Source organism: Dipteris shenzhenensis, chromosome 25, assembly GCF_047967505.1.
Source record: "Dipteris shenzhenensis isolate YYH24624 ecotype China chromosome 25, Dip_SZ_1.0, whole genome shotgun sequence".
Classification (NCBI taxonomy): Eukaryota; Viridiplantae; Streptophyta; class Polypodiopsida; order Gleicheniales; family Dipteridaceae; genus Dipteris; species Dipteris shenzhenensis.
In genome coordinates this window covers 34,365,682-34,384,973 of record NC_141620.1, presented here as the reverse complement: position 1 = coordinate 34,384,973, position 19,292 = coordinate 34,365,682, and the positions used below count along the sequence as shown (strand labels likewise).

General features: G+C 45.0%; 1 protein-coding gene across 1 annotated transcript in view; it reads left to right on the top strand.

Moving 5' to 3' along the window:
* The window catches only part of LOC147885789 (BTB/POZ and TAZ domain-containing protein 3-like), a 56,253-nt gene that overhangs the window by 1,420 nt on the left and 35,541 nt on the right, over positions 1-19,292 (top strand). Inside the window, exon 2 of the mRNA XM_087396409.1 lies at positions 104-267. The gene's annotated coding sequence lies outside the window, so the exon portion shown is untranslated. The remainder of the gene's footprint in view (positions 1-103; positions 268-19,292) is intronic.

The window sequence follows — 19,292 nt, the reverse complement described above, 5'->3', positions numbered from 1 at the left end:
TTTCCTTCTACCTTTGTATGAGACTCTTCCTGCCTCGTCACAGCAGGCCTTCCTCTGCCCAATACTCAGGCCTCGATGACATATCGATCGTTTGACTATCCAGATGGAGATATTGTTGTTGTTCGTTGTCCCTTCGATTGCTCGTGTTCCAGTGCCGATTGGAAGGATTATATTGCGCTCCGCCGACAATTGAGTTTTACCCAGCGTGCCAAATCTGTACAGTTGCATCGCATTCTCGCTTAGACGGATGAGGTTGGAAACGCTGAGGTAATCGCCCTTTCCATTTTTGCTTGGCTTTGCAATTCACTCTGGTGCTTTGAGATATTGTGGGCCAGACGATCTTACTTATCGTTACGCGTTGTTGAAATTGAACAATTGATATCGTCATTCGAGCCTACGCTCTGACTTTACTTCCAAAACAGACTGGCAGGAACTTCGTTCCTTTGTTTACACCTGCCTGTTTCTGCTCAGTAGCGAAACTTGCGTCCTTTGAACCAGCCGAAAATCAAAATGATTATAGGATTCTGTACTTAATTGGATGAACGAGAAGCTCCTTAAAGAAGTATGTAAGGAAGCTCAATAAATCCCCTATTGGACCGCCACTTTTGGAGCCACTTTTGGGGAATTAAACAACTTAAAAGGAAATCATACTGATGTAATCTTCTAGCAATCTTATTGTAATCTGAAGAAGTGCCAGATGGTACGAGGTGACGCATTGGAGGCTACTTGTGTCGTGGGCTTTATGAACGACGAAATTACAGGGGCAAAGCAACCACATCAGGAAAAGCAGCAAAGTCAGTGAGTTTATCCGGGAGGATAAGCTTGCATTAGTTGGACAATTACCAAGGTTCAATCTGTTTTGATGGCTTAGGAAGGGGGGTGACTGCCAGAATTATACGCAGGAAACAGGCGTAAGGGTTTTATTTAACGCTGTAGCAGTCTCTCATAAGAGGACAACGTAAAGTAAAGAGCAAAGCTCAAGGACGTGTAGACTGTAGCATTTTGCACTCGAAGGTTGACAATAATAGGCAAATAACAAGCTGGCAGCTAACAATCGCCATTTGCAGTAGGACAGATTTGCTGTACGGTCTGATCTCATAGTTGGGAAGAACGAGAAAATGTTTTATTTGAAAAGTGTAAAAGAGGCTTCACAAGCAACCTGCAAAGAACTTCCAATCACTTTACAGCTATGTTGCTTGGCTTTCATTATTTTGAACAACTAATCACTCGACCAGTGTAAAGGACTACAACCTGCACGGACAATTCCACTCATGGAAAATGGAGTTGTTCTTGGAGGAGAAAAGGATTCTCAATACTTTCTGGCAAGAGAGGTGAAAACAGACAATCTGAAAACAATGCTAATATGTTGTGTGTGGGAAAGCTACACTTGACCGAAGTTGGCAGAATTAAGTGGTTTTGCGAGGCCAGACACAGTCTAATAGGAAAAGATGCTGCTGTAATCGATTACAAAAAAGTGGCATCCTTTCTCCTGTAGACATTTGCAGACTGGGCATCTCATGAACCTTACTAAAATGACTCCAACAGAGGATAGTGCTAAGATTGATAGAAGACTAAAGGGAGCAATGTCCTACTTCAATCCATCTCCAGTGAAAACATCTGTGCTATTTTGGAGCAGCCACTTTAGACACCATCCTTCTAACAAAAGAATGGTCGACACTACATGCACTCCAGCAAAACTTTAAACATCCCCTCAAAGTTGTGAGTCTTTAGAGTGTCTGGACAATTCTTTCTGTATGAGTATGGCAAGAGTAGAAGTATGTGCTTAATCATATGTAACCTAACTTATTGGGCCTGGGACTGAGCCATACATATCACTTCCCAGGCATTGCTTGGGATCCTACTCTAAGACAAGCCACACATGGAAACTTAAAAATTGTGGTTCCATGTCTGCCCAAAGTCGTCTTGTCAATCCTTTGCACCATATTTTTGTTACCAAGCCAAAAATGACATGAGGGTTGTGCTTTATAGGCTGCCATTGCTCTGTGGAAACTTTACTCTGCATGGTTGATCAGTAGAAGTGGGCTGCAATATCTCTTTGACGGCAGAGCCTTGGTTTGTTGAAATCTTATGTCTGTAGTGAGTTGTGCAAGGCACCAGAATCACACACCTTCCATACATCAACCACTATCATCCACAAAAAGAAAAGTCAGACTAACCATCACATGGTGCTAATAGTGCAAAGATGTTAAGGATCTTGAGAAAGTACAGAAGTGGTAGATAATAGGTTCAAGAGTTTCTTTACAGACCCTTTTTCAAAGCCCTAGAATGTATACGATTTTTGCTCTGCGGCAACTTAGCATTGATTGTGATTATGATGATGCTGTAACACATGGATGATCCATCCAGCTTATTTAGTGTCAAAAAGATCTAGGACAATTCATAGTCCAAGGCAATGTGAAGAGAAGAAAATCCCACACCCTGAGAAACCTAGAAGCTTAGTAGTAGCACTCTTGAAGTGCTGGTTTGTGTCGACTATTGATTGCAGATTGTATTAGAGATCTACATCCAAATTAATAAGATAACTGCAAGAAAGGATTTTAGAAAGACGCTTCCAGGAAGGTTGTCTCAGAGGATTGCAGTGTGCATTGTCTTATGAACCCTACAGGCAAGTTACCAGATAGCCTTTGCTGCTCTGATGAGATAAAATTTTAAAATTCTTATATATAAAAGAGTCTGGCCAGAATTTGGCGTTCCAAGGCAGTGTCCTTCTTCTCTTACACCACACGCATTGGCAGATGATTAAATTTGTATGCTTCAATTTGGAGCCCTTTACGGGGTCGTCATTGGCTCGGGCAGCAAGGTCCTACTTCAGATCACTACTAGGTGTTCTCATAGCTGCTTATTCTTTCGCACACTAGGTGTGTAGATTGCTGGAATCCAGAATTCCTCATCAAGGCCTTGTTTCGGGCCACCGCCATGTAACATGCTACATGCAATGTTCGTGTAATAACAGCGAGACTTTCTTTAAACCTTTATGGGAGATACTTCATCACACCATTGAAGGGGAGGGGGAGGGGGGAGAGAGAGAGAGAAAGAGAGGGTCGACAACCCAATGGGTCCCTGTACCCTTTAAGCCCCCCCCGCCCCCCCCCCCCCCCCCCCCCCCGAATGTGTAGGGAAATTTACTTTACTTTGGGGAACTGGAATACAACTGAAAAACACTCTTCACAAGAGTACGATGCAATGAAAGAGGCAGGGCAGATTGGAGGAGGGAGAGAGAGGAAGGGGGAGAAGGAGTGAGAATTGAGGAAAGGGGGGAGACGGAGAGGAAGTGTTACGCTCAAGTTGAGGTAACATGACCTCGGAAGGGTCAGTCGACATTTTCCTTTAAAGGATCAGTGTTTGTATTATATTTGTTTGGGCTTCATGTAAATGATAAAAAAGGAATAAAGGTCAAGGTCCTTGGTGAGGGTGACATGGCACTAGACTAGGTGGATCTAAGGCTAAGGGACTTAAATGCATAAAATATGCCTAGGGGCAAATGGATTCAATGATATTCCAAGAGAGGGGTGAATGATGCATTAAGGAAAGACCCTAATTTGGAGACATGTGGCATACTAGATCCATCTAGGGAGTTTTGGGGCTCGTTGGGAATAAGCAAGCTGAAAGCTTTTACGTAATTTTTTTTGGGATTGAGAGCTTGCTACCACCGAGGTTGGTTGGGAGGTTATTGAATGTGCCTACCCGTGAATCGACGTAACTACTTGGGAGCAAGGAAAATTTCGCGTGTCAGGAAGAGAGAGAGAGAGAGAAGGGAGGCGGGAAGAGAGAGATTGGGAGAGAGAGTGTAGGCAGTACATAGGAGGAAGGAGGTGGGAGTAGATAGGATTAGATGTCACATCCAAAAAGTGTACAATGAGGGGTGATGGGGACTTATATAGTCCCTCCACATTTCCCACCTAAAAGGCCTCTAAAGGGCCTCTAAATGGCCCTTTCCCCCTCTTCATTACACACAAGACATACAATCATGAAGAGCAACTTCTAGCACGGAGCAAGCACCGAAAACCCGGAAGCAGCTCCACCATAGCCCGAGGTATCAATGTGCCCAACAGAGGGTACATGCAGCGGAAGACTTATAGTAATGCTTAAGAGCTCACACAGTGTGGTGTGGGTGTGGAATCACAAACTTCTTTACTTATGTGCATACAATAGGTGTGCAGACTCATCAATAGACAATGAACCAACCAGATAGAGAAACACCCAAAATATATATCTCCATCCACAACTATGGACACAATACAAAAGAGACAGATCCAGAGTCCCACCAATGATGTGGTCCTCTGATCTTACCACAAGGTCCTTCTCCTATCTGCTGGCTATCTCTAGACTCGAGCCCGCGTGCTCCACCTCAAGCTTCTGTAGACTTTCCGTCCAGATCCCTTCCACCTTGCTGTCTTTGCACCAGCCTAGGTGGGCAGCACTCTGAGCTAGGTCTGCAGCTCTACAGATCTCTTGTCTCCTTCTGGATAGAGACCCACAAGTGGCTGATCTGCTGCTCCCTCTGCTCCCTGAACTGCTGCTCCAAGTGATGATGATCTCAGCACCTTGCTGCCCTAGAAGACAGCCAAGGTCCAGCCCTTCCTGGCTAAGTCTGCAGCCCTTCAAGCACCCTCTCACCTCCTGGATATAGGTCCAGAGGGTGGCTTCCTGCTGCTCCTTTCTGCCTCCTGGATTGCTGGCTGCTGGATATGAAATGAGGCCACAAGCCTCTCCTTTTATAGGCCCTAAGGCCTGGCAAAAATACCGACCAGTCTGCCCTGACTGGGCCGACTGGACAGACCAGGTTGGCTGGCCCAACCGACCTGGTTGGCTCAGCCCAACCAGCCCTATATAAGGGCCCTTTGCTGGCCCTTTGTTCCATGCAGGGTCCAGCTCCTTTGCCGCTGTCCTGCCACCTGCCAGCCCTGCTTGCAAGCCATAGACCTGCCCATAGACCCCCACTATACTGCGCCTTGCTGCAGCCCTTTGCCGGCGCCTTGTCCTAGCCGTACCTCTTCCGTACACTGCCCTGCAGCAGCCCGTACAGATCCGTACAGCTTTGTGCCCTGCTCCGTACACATGCTGATGTCAGCACGCCTTTCATAGGTCCTGCTGCAGTCCACTGAGTGCCTCATGCCAGGCCTGATCCAAGACACTGTGTCCCCGCCATCTTCCTGCACATGAGCTGCTCCTGATGCAGCCTTTCATCCTTGGGATACCCCACCAACCATGAATGCTCCAGATCTGTCCCAAATCCACACATCCAGGTAATCTCTCTTTGGGCACATCCTGCCCTAGGTCTCCCTCCCCCACGCTCTCCTCATTTGGGGGCTTACAGATGGGGAGGTGACCTTTCCAACAACTAGATCCATCTAGGGAGTTTTGGGGCTCGTTGGGAATAAGCAAGCTGAAAGCTTTTACGTAATTTTTTTTGGGATTGAGAGCTTGCTACCACCGAGGTTGGTTGGGAGGTTATTGAATGTGCCTGCACCCGTGAATCGACGTAACTACTTGGGAGTAGGAAAATTTTGCGTGTCAGGAAGAGAGAGAGAGAGAAGGGAGGCGGGAAGAGAGAGATTGGGAGAGAGAGTGTAGGCAGCACATAGGAGGAAGGAGGTGGGAGTAGATAGGATTAGATGTCACATCCAAAAAGTGTATAATGAGGGGTGATGGGGACTTATATAGTCCCTCCACATTTCCCACCTAAAAGGCCTGTAAAGGGCCTCTAAAAGGCCCTTTCCCGCTCTTCATTACACACAAGACATACAATCATGAAGAGCAACTTCTAGCACGGAGCAAGCACCAAAAACCCGGAAGCAGCTCCACCATAGCCCGATGTATCAATGTGCCCAACAGAGGGTACATGCAGCGGAAGACTTATAGTAATGCTCAAGAGCTCACACAGTGTGGTGTGGGTGTGGAATCACAAACTTCTTTACTTATGTGCATACAATAGGTGTGCAGACTCATCAATAGGCAATGAACCAACCAGATAGAGAAACACCCAAAATATATATTTCCGTCCACAACTATGGACACAATACAAAAGAGACAGATCCAGAGTCCCACCAATGATGTGGTCCTCTGATCTTACCACAAGGTCCTTCTCCTATCTGCTGGCTATCTCTAGACTCGAGCCCACGTGCTCCACCTCAAGCTTCTGTAGACTTTCCGTCCAGATCCCTTCCACCTTGCTGTCTTTGCACCAGCCTAGGTGGGCAGCACTCTGAGCTAGGTCTGCAGCTCTACAGATCTCGTCTCCTTCTGGATAGAGACCCACAAGTGGCTGATCTGCTGCTCCCTCTGCTCCCTGAACTGCTGCTCCAAGTGATGATGATCTCAGCACCTTGCTGCCCTAGAAGACAGCCAAGGTCCAGCCCTTCCTGGCTAAGTCTGCAGCCCTTCAAGCACCCTCTCACCTCCTGGATACAGGTCCAGAGGGTGGCTTCCTGCTGCTCCTTTCTGCCTCCTGGATTGCTGGCTGCTGGATATGAAATGAGGCCACAAGCCTCTCCTTTTATAGGCCCTAAGGCCTGGCAAAAATACCGACCAGTCTGCCCTGACTGGGCCGACTGGACAGACCAGGTTGGCTGGCCCAACCGACCTGGTTGGCTCAGCCCAACCAGCCCTATATAAGGGCCCTTTGCTGGCCCTTTGTTCCATGCAGGGTCCAGCTCCTTTGCCGCTGTCCTGCCACCTGCCAGCCCTGCTTGCAAGCCATAGACCTGCCCATAGACCCCCACTATACTGCGCCTTGCTGCAGCCCTTTGCCGGCGCCTTGTCCTAGCCGTACCTCTTCTGTACACTGCCCTGCAGCAGCCCGTACAGATCCGTACAGCTTTGTGCCCTGCTCCGTACACATGCTGATGTCAGCACGCCTTTCATAGGGTCCTGCTGCAGTCCACTGAGTGCCTCATGCCAGGCCTGATCCAAGACATTGTGTCCCCGCCATCTTCCTGCACATGAGCTGCTCCTGATGCAGCCTTTCATCCTTGGGATACCCCACCAACCATGAATGCTCCAGATCTGTCCCAGATCCACACATCCAGGTAATCTCTCTTTGGGCACATCCTGCCCTAGGTCTCCCTCCCCCACGCTCTCCTCATTTGGGGGCTTACAGATGGGGAGATTACCTTTCCAACAACTAGATCCATCTAGGGAGTTTTGGGAATAAGCAAGCTGAAAGATTTTACGTAATTTTTTTTGGGATTGAGAGCTTGCTACCACCGAGGTTGGTTGGGAGGTTATTGAATGTGCCTGCACCTGTGAATCGACGTAACTACTTGGGAGCAAGGAAAATTTTGCGTGTCAGGAAGAGAGAGAGAGAGAAGGGAGGCGGGAAGAGAGAGATTGGGAGAGAGTGTAGGCAGCACATAGGAGGAAGGAGGTGGGAGTAGATAGGATTAGATGTCACATCCAAAAAGTGTACAATGAGGGGTGATGGGGACTTATATAGTCCCTCCACATTTCCCACCTAAAAGGCCTCTAAAGGGCCTCTAAATGGCCCTTTCCCGCTCTTCATTACACACAAGACATACAATCATGAAGAGCAACTTCTAGCACGGAGCAAGCACCAAAAACCCGGAAGCAGCTCCACCATAGCCCGAGGTATCAATAGCTCCACCATAGCCCGAGGATGAGGTTAAGGATAGTGCAGTCCACCAGATTGCAGACTGCCTGCGTGAGTGAGATAATGGAAGGAAATAGAAACTGAACTGAGAGATAGAAATGTGACTCAGAGAAAATGGAGGAAAACAAGGGCTGTTAGGAAAACTGAGGACTGAATTGTTGAGACAGCCTGATCTGTGCCTCGAAGTGATGCTAGACTATAGCCACCAGCTGCTGCTGACTGAGCTACCTTCCAGGGGTGGGACTGCTTTGCTGGAGGCAGGGGCTGGATATGGCGAGGCAGGGGGCTATCTTTGCTGCGAGGTGGGAGCAAGATTGAATGCCTACAAAGGGTTTAAGGAGCCCTGTATATAGGGCTAGGTCAGGTTGACCCAGTCAATCGGTTGACGAGTCAGCCAACTGACCTGGCTTGGTTGGTTTGACCACTCAGCGTTTCACCGCGGTCAGCCTTTGCTGGCTGCCAGGGCAGTCCCAACGCTGGCCCTTAAGGCTACCTCTTAACTATTCTAACTAGTTCTCCAATGGGTACAAGTTATTTGCGACTGAAACTAAGGCTAGGACTTGACCTATACACAGCTCATGCCTGACATGTCCCTGGACAAAGGTCTCACATCGAGGCACGGCATATGACAAAAGCACTTATCAAGGCAACTACTGTTGTATATTTCTGCGCTTAATGTTGAGTCGAGTGTGTCATGATGTACCATTCCCTTCTACTTAACCTGGCGGTAGGTTCATTGCTTCCAAGTAGCAGGCCAAAATCTGTGGGAACTCCTAACAAAACTTTCATCCAACTAGACCGCCTCATGGGTTCCATGATCTTGAAACTTCATCTAGAACTCCGATTGCGTGACCCTTTACTTATGGAGGAGAATCTGCTTGGGCTCAATGCCTCGTCAATCACCTTTGGTTGGAGCTCGGGCTGGAGCATCTAGGACACTGTGCAGGGCTGGTCGTATGTAAAGTTTGAGCCATGAGACATGAAAGACATCATGCATGGTCCAGCTTTTGGCAAATGTAGCTTCATCGAGATGTCACTGAGCTTCTTGATCATGGGGAAAGGGCCAAAATTCCTTAACGACAGCTTGGGGCATCACTTACCTCTTGCTTAAGCTGTTGCTTGATGATGCTTAAACAAACCCAATCACCCTCCTTATAATGAACATCTTGCTGGGACTTGTTGGCTTGGCACGTATATGCTTTCTGTGCCTTGGCTATTTGATTCTTTACCGACTCAGTAATCTTTGCCATGGTCTCTGTGTGTAATGAAGGCCAAAAGATGGCCAAATAGGATACCTATTCAAGGGATATTAGGAGGGACAGTGATGAAACCCAAACCTGATGAGGTCGCAATCCACTTTGGCACCGTGGGACAGTTCGCAATCAATGGAGGACTTCTCTAAAGCAAATCGCAGTACCCGGGGCAGAATGCTTGGTGCTGGAAATTTCGTACACTCCTCAGGAAACGTGCTGAAGCTCTAGAAATTGAATTGCCAACAATATAGAGTGTTGGGAGAGAAGGTTTCTTCTTTTATATACTTAGCCTCCAACCCAAAAGCAAGAGCTTTCTAATAACTTGGGGCTAGCTTTTAGCTCTTTCCTAAGCCTAAATTTGGCATACTTTTCTTAAATAGCTGAGCTTTCCCTAAAATCGGCTTTAGGGGACTTTTCTTGGAAATTGCGCTGGAATTCTTGCTGATTTGGTCTTGTGGGGGCCTTCATAAAGTAGGCGCCCACATCTTGGTGCTTTTTGCCTTGTAGGACCTGCTTTTTGCATTTTTTCCTTAATTCTAGGGCCTTTTTGCACTCCTCTTGGTCTTACACATTGCCACAAAAAAACCCAACACTTTAACCCGTTAAAGGTTAGACTAATGCATGCATTCTAGTTCTTGGACTATTTCTAGTCCCTTGTGTGTGTCCCCACAGTTCTCTTTTTACTACTGCAAGGCAAAAGTAAAAACAATAAAACTTATTCTTGGTTACCAACTTCACCATTCTTTGACCGAAGGCAATTCTAATAAAGATTACTCTTTATTTTCTTAGGAGAAGTCCCAAATGGTGACATCCCCTAGGCTTCTAAACAATTGTCCTCAACTGGACAACTGTAGAACTTGAGGATACTCTGAGAAGAATTCCTCATCTACCCACTTGGCATCAAGTGCCGAATAATTCTTAAACTTGACAAGGTATCTACGGATAACCTTGCCTTTGGGTCCTTCACAAATTTTTCTGGTTGGAGGATCTTCTCCATCTCTTCCACCTCAGGTGGCTCTTCTTGAACTGGTCCTGTGGGTTCCGGTCCTTGATACTTCTTTAGCAGACACACATGAAAAGCATTGTGAATCTTCCAAGTCTCGGGCAGGTCTAGTCGAAAAGCGACTTCATTTATGGACTCACTAACTCTGAATGGTCCATAATACCTGGGAGAAAACCTTTCGTATACTTTCTCTTTTCCTTTCATCTTTCTGAGCCGTGCCTTTTCAAACTTTAGTAACAAAGAAATATAATACAAACATTGATCCTTTAAAGAAAATGTCCCCTGACCCTTCCACCTTTCCTCTTTAGGCATCAGCGTCCTCGATGATAAAGTTTGGGAACACTCTCCGTAATTGGTATACGGATTCTCAGGTAGCTTTTGATAGAGGTCAACCATGCCATGCAACCAACACCGTGGGTATCTTTCGATTGTGTACTTGCATTGTTTCTCGGTCCAAGATTCTTGTTGGTTTGCGTCGTGCAATTTCCTCTTTCTCCTTAAAAAAAACAACATCCTCAATTAGTGAGTCACCTGTATGCAAAAATTTCTTTAAACGAGAAACATGAAACATTGGGTGCACCTTACAACCCTGTGGTAATTCTAATTTATAAGCCATCTTTTTAGAATTAACCACGTCCCACAATATCGGGGTGATAACTTAGCACACTCTCCTGCAATCAAAGACTTACAGTGCGAAGGAACTCTGAGAAAAACTTTCTCTCCTTACTTAAATTCTCTAACGGATCTATTTTCATCCGCATACGCCTTAGCTCTATTCATAGCTTGGCGGATGTCAGCTCTTGCAAGTGCTAGCATCTCCTGCATCTGAACCACAAAGTTCGCGGTACTAGGCAAACGGACTAAACCCTGTAGTTGGATTTGTTGGACTATAACCATAGTTCAGCTCAAACGATCTGTTTTCTATCATTGTAGGCAAATTCTAACAATGGCAACCATTTGTGCCATGTATGTTGCCTCAATGAAACATATGCTCTAAGCATATCCTCTAAAATTTGGTTGATTCTTTCCGTTTGACCATCCGTTTGTGGATGATCCACATTACTCATTCCCAACTCAGTCCTTAGTGTTTCAAACATTGCAGTCCAAAAATGACTGGTAAATTTAACATCCCTATTTGACACTATGGATTTGGGTAATCCATGCAGACGAAATATATGTTTAATAAACAAATTTTCTACTTGCGGGGCACTAACATACTCTCTAGTTGGAATGAAGTGAGCCATCTTGGTAAGATGATCAACTATCACAAGGATCGAATCATATCCATCTTGTGTCATAGGAAGACCTACAATAAAGTCCATGGAAATGCTCTCCCACCTACCTAGTGGTATTTTCAAAGGCTGTAAAAGTCCGGGTGGCTTCACTTGCTCTGCCTTACTTACCTGACACGAAAAACGTGTCACATATTCATGAATATGTTTTTTCATTTTTGACCAAAAGAAATTTCTCTTCACGAGATCATACATTTTCTCGACTCCTGGATGTCCCGCACATGGGCTATCATGGCATTGTTGAATGATTCTCTGTCTGAGATCATTTTGAGTAGGTACTACTACCTTGCCATTTCTTTTCAGCATACCATCTCTTATGGTATATCTTGCATAAGTTTGGCATTTTCTGAATGCCAGGTCATCCTTTTCCCCTGGTTTAAATACATGATCCTTAGGTCAAAGGCTCTGAACGAACTCGTCCACCTTTTGAGTTTCCCTAATCTTGGTCATTAGAGCACTCTCTAATACCGTGAAACTCATATTATGCATAATGCATGACAACGCATCAACAACTTTATTATCCTTTCCTCTTCGGTACCGAATCGTCAAGTTAAACTCCTGCATGAGTTCTGCCCACCTAGCTTGGCAGCCTCTCAAGTCTGGTTGTTTACAAAAATGTTTCAGAGTATCATGATCGACATCAACATAAAACTCTGATCCATACAAATAATGCCTCCATGTTTTCAGAGCATGGACAACAACATACAACTCTAATTCATGAGTTGGCCACAATTTCGTAGAGAGGGAGAAAGCTTCTTGCTTTCAAAGGCTACTGGCCTTTCCTCTTTGAGGAGAACTGCTCCTACCGCAATGCCACTTGCATCGGTTTCAATGAAAAACGGTTTTTGGGGATCAACTATTTTTAACACCGGTCCTGAGACCACAGCTTGTTTTATGGTGTTAAAACTTTTCTATTGATTCTGTCTCCATATAAAAGGTACTTTATTTGAGGTTAGATCAGTCAATGGCGATACTATCTCGGAATATCCCTTGATATGCCTTCGATAAAATTGGACAAATCCCAAGAATGATTGTAAGGCGGTCAAACTCTGAGGGATAGGCCAAGTCAGTATCGCAGCCACTTTCTTTGGATTCATTTCTACCCCTCAGGAGTAATAATGAATCCTAAATATTCAAGTCTTACCATACACAGTACAGTTTTCTTTTTATTTACATAAAGACTGGCTTTCCTCAAAGTATTGAACACTATTCTTAAGTGTTCGTGATGCTCAACAATACTTTTGCTGAAAACAAGAATATCGTTAATAAAATGTACTACAAACTTCTCGATATACGGGCGTAGTAAATTGTTCATAAGCATGACGAATGTAGCAGGAGCATTGGTATGTCCAAACGGCATTACCAAAAACTCATAATGTCCAAACCTTGTTACGCTCTAGCCGAGGTAGCATGACCTCGGAAGAATCAGTCGACATTTCCCTTAAAGGATCTCTGTTTGTAATATATCTGTTTGCGCTTTATGTAAATGATCGGGATAATGTCAAGGTCCTAGGTGAGGGCTGATAGCACCAGACTAGGTGGATCTAAGGCTAAGGGCCTAATGCAAGAAATGTGCCTAGGGGCAATTGGAATTAAAGTATCCCAAGAGAGGGGTGAAAAGATGCATTAGGAAGGCCCTATGATGATGACATGTGGCATCTAGATCCATCTAGGGAGATGGGACTTGTTGAAGTTAGTGAGAGAAGGAGAATGAATTGGCACATATGCTGTTCTCGATTTTGATTTCTCTGAGTGCTCTCACGCATCAACAGGATTTGGCTGGGAGGTTACTCTGTGTTGCTACTCCCGTGATCTGTTGTAGTTAGTAGAAAGTCTTAACAGTTGGTATCAGAGCTGTCCGGTTGACGAAAATCCTGAGGCAATACGTGGAGCTGGGTGAAAGACTTGAGAAACGAACAGACGATGAATTAACCCGTGAAGTGACGGAACTCTGATTCCGGGATATTGTTGAGAAGTGACGAACAGTAAGGCTAGCGTAACTTGAAGCGGTCGGGTACAAGGGTGACGAATCAAGACGAACGATGGGTCTGTTAGGTGACCCTGTTTGTGAGGTTGAGCCGTTGATGGACTGCTGTGGATCCTTGGTGAAGGAAGACTTTGAAGAACGTATCACTTGATCTTTGGGAGCGGATAGCAGGCTTGGAGCGCAGGTGTGACGACGAACGGCGTGGACGTGAGATGCGACGGGTGCTTTTAAACGGTCACGGGATTTGGCCGTCTCGTCCGTTGGCGTCAGGCAAGGATTCGAGGTAATATATTCATTTGGTAAATGAGGCATGACGATGGGTGACGTATGGGCAGCGATGGTAGCGTGGTTCCCTAACGGACTCACAGTCATGGCCCTCCAAGGTCACGTAGACAGCTTGTAGGCTGAGACTGATTCCAAGCAGAGACGTATCATTTGCGATAAGAGAGCAGGCTTCGGGAACTCGAATTGCGTGGAGCTTCCAGGGAGCATCAATTTTTCCTTCTATATAAAATTTCAGTTTTCAGTGTGCAGTTTATTATTTCTGTACAGCAGAGTTGCAGTTTATTATTCCTGTATAGCAAAGGGGAATCTGAATTAAAAAAAATAAAATAAATTTTGTGGACAATCTTTGAGACTATGCCTGTGCATATGCCTGTGTGCTTCAGTCTGAGTTTGATTTGCAGAAATTTCCCTAGTATAGGGAGAAAAACGGTAATTGGATATATGCCTGTGTCAATTACTTGGTCAATATAGTTGTCAGATTGCAGGTATTCCCTAGTATAGGGAATTGTGTCAGTTTGTAAATACAGTGTTCTAGCGGTGTTTTAAAAAAAAAAAAACACCCATTGAACTGAATGGAAGCAGAAGAAGGGGCTTCTAGAAGGGACCCTGGTGAGTTAGGAGTCCGGCCGACCCAGCAGGTGTCGCGCCCAGTAGCTCACACCTATCTGGCAGGATTGCATTACTTGAGGATGCCTTGCAGCAGTTATTAGTGCAATAGTTACAAGCCAATGGAGGGCAGTCTGAACTTAGAAGAGTGATACACAGTATGTCTGCCAGACCTTCTCGAGATGAGAAAGGAAAAGCTCCAATGGAACCGGAGTCTAGTGTTCATACGGTCGAGCCTAGAAAGGCTAAAGTACTTAATATTGGCAATTACAGATCGGAAAAGTATTCTGGTCGGATGAATGACCGTAGTTCTGATGTCATTGAGACCTGGTTACACAAATGGAACGAGGCGTTCGCCATTTGTGAAATCAGAAATGATATCAAGAAGATCCACGAGGCCACCCACATGTTTAGTGAGACAGCGGATCGGTGGTGGATTAAACAACAGAAAGATGGTATTGCATCCACTACTTGGGAGGGGTTTAAAAGAGAATTCAGAAAACACTTCTTACCTCCTGACGAAGCATCCCGAGCTTGGGATCAGTATAGAAACCTTCGTCAGAGAAATTTGTCAGTGGCAGAATACACTGATAAGTTTCGAGAGAGCGTAATGAAGGTTGATGAATCCCTACCTCAATCAATCCAAGTGAAAGATTTCATATTTGGATTGAATGATCGGATTAAAATGTAAGTTGGGGCTAAGTATGCGAACACGTTGGATGATGCAATAGTCATAGCCCTGAACTATGAAGATGCCAAGGGCAACAGGCCAAGTGGGTTTGCACAGGTCGGAACCCAGTATGGGTACCATAAGAAATCTGGGTTTAAGAAGAAGTGGATTAGTAAAGGGAGTGGTCAACCGAGTGGTTAAGCCAAGCAGGCGAAACCAGTTGAAACTCCTAAATCAAGTACCACCATTGGAGTGAAGAGGAAAGTAACACCAATGGCAGTCCGGGCTTGGTCAAAGTCTCCCTTAAACCCAGAGCAAAGAGAAAAAGCGAGGAGAGAAGATTTGTGTTTTGGTTGCCTTCAGCCTCATCAGTGAAAGGATTGTCCACGAAATAAGGATCGTCGGATGGCTGAGATGGTAGTCTCAGAATGCGACATGGAAGTCTCAGAGCGGAAGAGATGCAGATTCAGCTAGCGGGATCTTCTCAGAGGTCAGTACCTTGTTTGTTATGTGTGTCTGTTGCTAAGCTAGTAACGAGTGCACCTGATAACATCCTATCTAAGCCCGCAGCAACGGGGTGTACAGCCTTTAATGATAGGGAGTTAATTAAGATGAAAGGGCAAGTAGCCAATCATGATGTCATTGTGTTGTTTGACTCGGCGTCAACTCACAATGTAATTAACTCTAAGTTCGTGAAGAGGCTGATGTTAAAGACTAGCCCATCTGACTATGCGTATACAGTCAGGATGGTAGATGGAAGTTCAACTGAAGTATGGGACAAAAGGGTTACCCAGTTGGAGCTTCGTATTCAGGACTATGCTGAGAAGCTTGATTTTGAAATGACCAAGCTTGCTCATGCAGATATAGCCTTGGGTATGGCGTGGCATTTTAGGAAGAATCCAGCCATTGATTGGAAAAGACACGTATATCAATTCAAGATGAATGATGTGCTTTATGTCTTACGAGGTGAAAAAGATATACCTCAGGGACCGTTGGTTTCCGTGATGGAAATCCGAAGAGCTCAAGAAGAGTTTTTATTCCTTTGTACGGCATCGGTAGAGCTGGTTGATGATTCTTCGGCTAGCACTGATGTTGTTCAAAGTGGTGAGATGGCCAAGCTGGCTAATCTAATAGCAGAGGAGTTCTCTGAATGATTTAGGGATGAAGTACCTTATGGATTATCTCCAGAGCGGAATGTTCAGCATAAGATTGAACTAATCCCGGGGGCAGAACCTGTAAATAGACCTCCCTATAGAATGAGTTTTACTGAAGAAACGGAGGTGCAAAGGCAATTGGAAGAATACCTCAAGTTGGAGCAGATTCAACTAAGTTTCTCACCTTTTGCTTCGCCAGTAATATTAAAGAAGAAAAAGGATGATACGTTTCACCTCTGTATAGATTACAGAGCATTGAATAATATCACTGTTAAGCATAGGTATCCGATGGCTCGGATTGATGATTTGCTAGATGCATTACATGGAGCCGTGATTTTCAGCAAGATAGATCTTAAGTGTGGCTACCATCAGATCCGGATTAGAGCCGAGGATGTGCACAAAACCGCTTTCAGAAGCAGGTTTGGTCATTATGAGTTTTTGGTAATGCCCTTTGGACTTACCAATGCTCCAGCGACATTCGTCATGCTTATGAACGATTTACTACGTCCGTATATCGGAAAGTTTGTAGTACATTTTATTGACGATATTCTAGTGTCCAGTAAAAGTATTACTGAGCATCGTGAACACTTAAGAATAATGTTCAGTACTTTGAGGAAAGCTAGTCTTTATGTAAATAAAAAGAAAACTATACTGTGTATGGTTAGGCTTGAATATTTAGGATTCATAATTACTCGAGAGGAGGTAGAAATGGATCCAAAGAAAGTGGCTGCGATACTGACTTGGCCAATCCCTCAGAGTCTGACCGCTTTGCGATCATTCTTGGGGTTTGTCAAATTTTATAGAAGGCATATCAAAGGATATTCCGAAATAGTATCGCCATTGACTGATCTGACCTCAGATAAAGTACCTTTTATACGGGGACAGAATCAACAAGAAAGTTTTAACACCATAAAACAAGTTGTGGTCGGTGTTAAAAATAGTTCATCCCCAAAAACCGTTGTTCCTGGAAACCGATGCAAGTGGCATTGCGGTAGGAGCAGTTCTCCTTCAAGAGGGAAGGCCAGTAGCCTTTGAAAGCAAGAAGCTTTCTCCCTCTCAAAGGAATTGGCCAACTCATGATTTGGAGTTGTATGCTGTTATCCATGCTTTGAAAACATGGAGGCATTATTTGTATGGTTCAGAGTTTTATGTGGATGTGGATCATGATACTCTGAAACATTTTTGTAAACAGCCTGACTTAAGGGGCCGCCAAGCTAGGTGGGCAGAGCTCATGTAGGAGTTTAATTTGACGATTCGGTACCGAAGAGGGAAGGATAATAAGGTTGCTGATGCGTTGTCTCGCATTATGCACAATACGAGTTTTACGGTAGAGAGTGCTCTAATGACCGAGATTAGAGAAACTCAAAGGGTGGACAAGTTTGTCCAGAGCTTATGGCCTAAAGCTCATGTGTTTAGACCCGGGAAAGAAAAGGATGACCTGGCATCCAGAAAAGGCCAAACATATGCAAGATATACCATAAGGGATGGTATGCTGAAAAGAAATGGCAAGGTTGTAGTACCTAGTCAGAATGATCTCAGGCAGAGAGTCATTTGACAATGCCATGATAGCCCATGTGCGGGACATCCAGGAGTCGAGAAGACATATGATCTCGTGAAGCGAGATTTCTTTTGGCCAAAGATGAAAAAGCATATTCATGAATATGTGACACGGTGTTTTTCGTGTCAGGTAAGGAAGGCTGAGCGGGTGAAGCCACCCGGACTTATACAGTCCTTGGAAATACCACTAAGTAAGTGGGAGAGCATTTCCATGGACTTTATTGTAGGGCTGCCTACAACACAAGGAGGGTATGATTCTATCCTTGTGGTGGTTGATCATCTAACCAAGATGGCTCCCTTCATTCCGACTAGAGAGTCTATTAGTGCCCCGCAAGTAGCGGATTTGTTCATTAGACATATATTTCGTCTGCATGGATTGCCTAGATCCATAGTGTCAGACAGAGATGTCAGATTTACCGGTCATTTTTGGACAGCGGTATTTGAGACACTAAGAACTGAGTTGGGAATGAGTAGTGGGCATCATTCTGAAATGGATGGTCAGACGGAGAGAGTCAACCAGACTTTAGAGGATATGCTGAGGGCATATGTGTCATTGAGGCAACATACGTGGGACAAGTGGTTGCCATTGTTGGAGTTTGCCTACTAGGATAGAAAACATTCCTCTATAGGGTTCAGTACGTTTGAGCTGAACTATGGTTATAGACCAGCGAATCCAACTATAGTTGGAGTACCTCAGAAAGTGCCTAGTGCCGCGAACTTTGTGGTTTAGATGCGGGAGATGCTAGCACTTGCGAGAGCTAATATCCGCTAGGCTATGGATAGAGCCAAGGCATATGCGGATGAAAACCGGTCTATAAGAGAATTTAAGGAAGGAGAAAAAGTTTTTCTCAGAGTTCCTTCCCACTCGAAGTCGTTAACTTCAGGAGAGTGTACTAAGTTATCACCTCGATATTGTAAGTCGTGGTTAATTCTAAAAAGAATAGGCAAGGTAGCCTATAAAGTGGAATTGCCACAGGGGTGTAAGGTGCACCCAGTGTTTCATGTTTCACGCTTAAAGAAATTTTTACATACAGGTGACTCACTAATCAAAGGTGTGGTTTTGTTTCAAGAGATAGAGGATAATGCAAGCCGCAAACCAATAAGAATCCTGGACCGAGGAACAATGCAAATACGAAATCGGAAGATACCCACGGTGTTGGTTGCATGGCATGGTCAGCCTCTATCAGAAGCTACCTGGGAATCCGTATACCAGTTACGGAGTGTTCCCAGACTTTATCATCGAGGACGTTGATGTCTGAAGAGGAAAGGAATGTTACGCTCTAGCCGAGGTAGCATGACCTCGGAAGAATCAGTCGACATTTTCCTTAAAGGATCTCTGTTTGTAATATATATGTTTGCGCTTCATGTAAATGATCGGGAGGGAATTAATGTCAAGGTCCTAGGTGAGGGCTGATAGCACCAGACTAGGTGGATCTAAGGCTAAGGGCCTAATGCAAGAAATGTGCCTAGAGGCAATTGGAATTAAAGTATCCCAAGAGGAGTGAAAAGATGCATTAGGAAGGCCCTATGATGATGACACGTGGCATCTAGATCCATCTAGGGAGATGGGGCTTGTTGAAGTTAGTGAGAGAAGGAGAATGAACTGGCACGTATGTTGTTCTCGATTTTGATTTCTCTGAGTGCTCTCACGCATCAACATGATTTGGCTGGGAGGTTACTGTGTGATGCTACTCCCGTGATCTGCTGTAGTTAGTAGAAAGTCTTAACAAACCTGCTTCTAAAAGCGGTTTTATGCACATCCTCGGCTCTAATACGGATCTGATGGTAGCCACATTAAGATCTATCCTCGGCCCCATGTAACGCATCTAGCAAATCATCGATCCGAGCCATCAGA